Raw genomic sequence first — 5,528 nt, 5'->3', positions numbered from 1 at the left:
AAGAGATCCTCAGGCATGAGAGTTAAATAGCACACTAGTGTCCAGAGCAAATTGTACACGACACTGTGTCTGGTCCCCCCTCTGCCCTGCTGGGTGCCAGTTGAGAGCCCAATGGATGCGTCTGGGCTGGGGTTGGCAAGAGCCAATGCACAGATTTGGTGGGAACAAGCTCTTCTTCTTCACTAAGCCACCAATCTTGGATTTCAGTACATTTGTGTCTCTTTTTCCTTTGGAAATAGAATACAATTTATTTATCAACTCCTCCTCATGTTCCCAATTTGATTGCCCCAAATCCCAACAAGTCAATTCTCATTTGAGTTTGTAATTCCCTGATTCTGGGTACTGTGAATGTTTATTATCCACCTGTGTTTCATTTCCTGTGAATTGTATACTTATTTTGTATAATTTCCCCATCCATTGTTTGCACAGTTCTCCTGGTTTTGTTGGAATGCTTCAGACATGGGGGATACTGTGTTTCATTATTTGCAAAATGTCCTCTCCCTCTTTGTTCCTTGTCTTCTCCAAATGTTTCAGAGTAGCTACTCTTGTGCTCTTTCTTTTGCATGAAAATTGAGTGTCAGTTTGTTCACTCTAATTGAAGACATTTTATTTGGATTTTGATTGTGATAAATTAATTGTATTAATTTGAAATAACTGAAATCTTTGTAAGATTGAGATATTTCAAAAGACAGTAAGTCTTCCCATTTATTCATATTTTATATATTATATTTATCAAATATATATTAAGAGAATAAATATACGGTTTCTTCTTTTTGTCCACCAAGGGAGAAAATTGTGTCAATATATTTTCTGATATTGAGCCATCCTTATACTCTAGGAAAATACCCTAATTATTTATGAAGTTTTATTTCTTTAATATACAATTAGAATCAGCCAGTTAAAATTTTATTGGTGATTTTCCTAAGTAGAATTGTTTCAGTCAGCTTTTTCACTTCTGCGACAAACAGATCTGACAAGAGCAATTAGAGGAGGAAAAGTTTATCTGGGGGCTCACAGTTTCAGAGGTCTCAGTCCATAGGTAGCTGACTCCGTTCCTTGGGATTCGAGGTGAGGAAGAACATCATGGCTGAAGAATGTGGTGAAGGAAAGCAGCTCAAGATATTGAAGCAGGCAGCAGAGAGAGACTAAGTTTACCTCATAAATATAGATCCCAAAGGCACACCCAGCCACAACCTACAGGCTGTCATAACCCAATCATTTCACCTCTAAACCTCTTACATTTTCTCACACATGAGTTTTTGGGGGACACCTCACATCTAAATCATAGCAAGGTTCACAAATAAAACAAGCCTGATGTTTTTGTACTGTAATCTAGTTTGGATTAAGATTATACCAGTATGTCTTATTCTCCATTAACTGGAAAACATGTATAAAATATAAGATGGGTCTTACTTATTCTTTGCAAGTTTGGTAAGCCACACATGAGGTGCTTGGGGGGGGGAGTACTAGGGATTGAACCAAGGGATATTCAGCCACTGAGCCACATCCCCAGCCCTTTTTTTTTTTTGTATTTTATTTAGAGACAAGGTCTCACTGAGTTGCTTAGTGCCTGGCCTTTGCTGAAGCTGGCTTTGAACTTCCTGCCTCAGACTCCTGAGCTGCTGGGATTACAGGCATGCACCATGGCACATGGCACTTGAAGTGATTTGAGGGGAGAATTCTCACAATAAGGTGGATATTCTCGTGGGCTTACAGGCTACTTTCTGTTTTTAGTCTACCCTCCACTTCCCTGTGTTCTGTTATTAGTCTACCCTCCACTTCTCTGTGTTCTGGTTTGGATTAAGTGTCCTCCAAAGGCCCATGGGTTGAAGACTTGGTCCCCACACAGCCAGGGTGGTATTGGGAGGAGGTAAAAGCTGTAAGAGGTGGGGCCTAATGGGACGAAGTTAGGTCATTGGGGGTGTGGCCTTCATTAGGGGTGTGGCCTTCATTAGGGATGTGACCTTCATTGGGGGTGTGGCCTTCATTAGGGGTGTGGCCTTCATTGGGGATGTGGCATTTACTAGGGGTGTGGTCTTCAAGGAGGTATTGGACCACAGCTCCTTTCTGTCTCTCTCTTTGCTATCACCAGATGAGTGGCTTTGAACCACCCTGTTCTCCCCACCAAGATGCTCTGCCTTATGGCCACAGGTCCAAAGACAATGCAGCCATCCAAACAAAGACTGAAATTTCTGAAACTATGAGTCAAAATAAACCTTTCCTCCTTTTAATGAATTTATCTTGGGTATTTGTTACCAAGACAGAAGGTGAATGCTTACCAACTTTCAGTTGTGTTTGTTCCTGAATTTATTTATGACAGGTTTACCTGTTGTGATCACTTAACTTAATGCTGTATTATGTAAACCATGAAATAAGTGGAGGAGAGTTTTTATTTCTGTGAAGACTAAGTTGAATGCTTTAGTAGGAATAGATAGGGTTGAATCACCAAGATCAATGACTTAGAATTAAATGTGCTAATAGTGGGTGGTGCCAGGAATCATAAACATCTATGTGCTTGCTACTCAAAGTGTGGTCCATGGACCAGGAGCCCCAGCATCACCTGGAAGTCTGATAGAAATGCCAAATGTCAGAGTCCCCTCCACATCTACTGATCACAGTCTGCCCTGTTACAAGATCCCCAAGAGATTTACATACACTTTAAAATTAAAGAAGCTCTGGTTCAAAGGTGTTCCACAATCAGATTACAGTAAATGTCTTAGTATTCTCCCTCTGTGGAAATTGTTGATAGTGAATTATAGGTATGCCTATATAAGAAAGATTATCCAATTGACAAGCCTGTTTTCAAATACAAAATTCTGACTCTAAAAGACTGGTGAGTGGATGTATGTTTTTGTATTTTTTTTTTTTTTTTAGAGAGAGAGAGAGAGAGAGAGAGAGAGAGAGAGAGAGAATTTTTTGATATTTATTTTTTAGTGTTTTCAGTGGACACAACATCTTTATTTTATTTTTATGTGGTGCAGAGGATCGAACTCAGCACCCCATGAATACCAGGGGAGCGTGTTATTGAGCCACATCTCCAGCTCCTGTTTTTCTGTTTTAAATGAAAGTAAAATGTAATGACATTGTATTGTAATTTCTCCCCTTAATGAACTTTTTTATTTTTCATTATTGGATGCAGGTCTGGACTGTGTAACATAAGAGAGATTCTTCTCTACTTCCTATTTTCTTGGATTAGCACCATTTTCATCTGAAGTTTTAAAAGTACTAGCATAGATTTACGTTCAATTCTAATCTTTTTTAATAATGCAGATATGGACAGTTTTTAATTTCTAATGCTTTCATTTTTGTCTTATTGTTGTTTTGTATTTTGGGTGTTGTTTTATACTTGTTCAGTGTAGTCACAGATTTGTTTAAATTATGTTTTTTCTCAAAGTACTATCTTTGGTTGTTTTTGTTTTCTGTTTCTCTGATTTTTACTTTTACTTTATCATTTCCTTACTTCCACTATCTTTGGGATTCTTTTATTATTTTTTTTCTGCCTCTCTTATTTTCTAACACCAGGATTGAAAGCTACCAGTGTTCCTCTAATGATTGCTTTGTCCACATCCTCCACGATGTGGGACTCACATGGGCATTTATTTCCAAATCCACAATGCATAGAGTTAGTTCTAGATTTCTTTTGATTTCAAAGGATCTGCCTGTTGCTATAACAGTTTATATAAGACTGGGAAATTTATAAAGAAAAGAGGTTTATTTTAGCTCCCAGCTCTAGAGACTGGGAAGTCCAAGAATGTGGTGCCAGTAAGGGCTTTATGCTGCTATAACTCATGGTGGAAAGTGGGAGGGCAAGTAGGCATGCATGAAAGAGAGGGGCCATGAGGGGCAGCCTCCCTCTATAGCAACCTGCTTTCATGGTAGCTAATCCAGCCCCACAAGAGCTCACACACTCAAGAAAGGCATCCACCTGCTCATGAGGACTCTTCCCATAACCCAGGCATCTCTCAGGAGATCCCAGGACCTTGCAACACACTTATACAGGGGACCAAATTTTTTTTTCTTCCTATTTTTATAGTATAAATACTGGTGAAATTTGCACACAGTATAACAATATAATATGGCCACTCTCATTTCCTAGTACTTACCCCTTCCTCCCTTTTTTTCTCCCCACTGGTCTCTTTCCTCTACTAAGGAACCAAATTGCAACATGAGTTTTGTCAGAGGCAAATGACATTTGAAACCATAGAATGTGTATTTTTAAATCTTGAAATAGAACAGTTTTCTAGCCTCTCAATATCATCCTTTTTTTCCTTCTTTTTTGCAATCTCTTTGGAATGTGACTGATATAATTTTTGAATTTTGAAGTTCACCAAGATGTTCTACTTTAGCAACAATTTTAGTAAATTTTCTATTGGTGTTTGAAAAGAAGATACGGTTTTCTTTGGCATAAAAGAAATGTGTCTGCATGTATGTATTTACACATATGTATAGATCAAGCTTGTTGATCATGCTATTCCAGTTTTATCATCCTTTGGTGTCTCACGGCATTTACCAACAGAGACAAAGCTGTCTTTTCCCCCTTCAGCTTGTGATGCTACAACATAGAAGATCTAGAGCTATGGCAACCACCTTGTGACGTTGAGGCATCTTTAATCATTTTGAAAGTTCATTTACTCATCCCTCTTTGGTGCATTCTTTTGTTTTTGTTTTTGTTTTAAGAATCCATCCTAGATGATCCAGGAGTGATACAGTGCCTGAGTCCTTGCCAATACCTATTGCTTTCCCACTCCTACTTTCTCTCCATTCCACTGACCTTGGACCTGACCTTCCCAAACCCTCCTGCCTTCAGGGTACCTTCTGCATTTATTTTGTTCCAGATTGTCTCTAGTGTGATCTGATCCCCGTCTGCCTCCTGTCTTTCAGAAATCATTACAAAGCTCTGATGTCAATCACTGAATTTTTCATTTCTCTGCAACATTAAAGATTTATTCTTTTTCATTTTTTCTCTTTTATCTTTTTTGTTGTGTGGGAAATATGAGTGAAATAGTGGTAGATTTATGAACTCAATCACTCATCACAATTCAATTTTAAAAAATTTTAACAGTAAAATCAGTAATTCATTCTTTAGACATGTACGGGGCAATAATGGTCTCCAAATGATCCCCTTCAGGTTCAGGAATATACTGATTGCATTTCTGCCCTTCCCCCCTCCCTCCCTTGGGCTGTTTACATTCCTTAACGTGTTAGGCCTTTTGCTGAACTATTTAAAATATGCATGATCTTCTAAGAAGGTCCCCAGCCAAAAACAGAGGAAAAAGTAGAAATATGCTCTGCACCAGAGGCTCTGCCAGTGGGGCATCTGATTGCTGCTCAACCTGGGTTTGCATGAGTGCCCAGGGGTGCCTTACTCCTGGCAAACTTGTCCCAATTCCTAGACAACATTTTATGTAAATAAAAACTTGGTCTCACAAGCACATACCAGGCAGATTTGTTTAAAGTAGAGAATGTACCAAAACTCAATGACAGAGCCACCAGAGTCTGTACCCCTGGCTCAGGCCCATGAGGTCAGC

The sequence above is a fragment of the Ictidomys tridecemlineatus genome, chromosome 2 (assembly GCF_052094955.1).
Source record: "Ictidomys tridecemlineatus isolate mIctTri1 chromosome 2, mIctTri1.hap1, whole genome shotgun sequence".
NCBI classification, from domain to species: domain Eukaryota; kingdom Metazoa; phylum Chordata; class Mammalia; order Rodentia; family Sciuridae; genus Ictidomys; species Ictidomys tridecemlineatus.
This window is presented reverse-complemented; position numbering follows the sequence as displayed.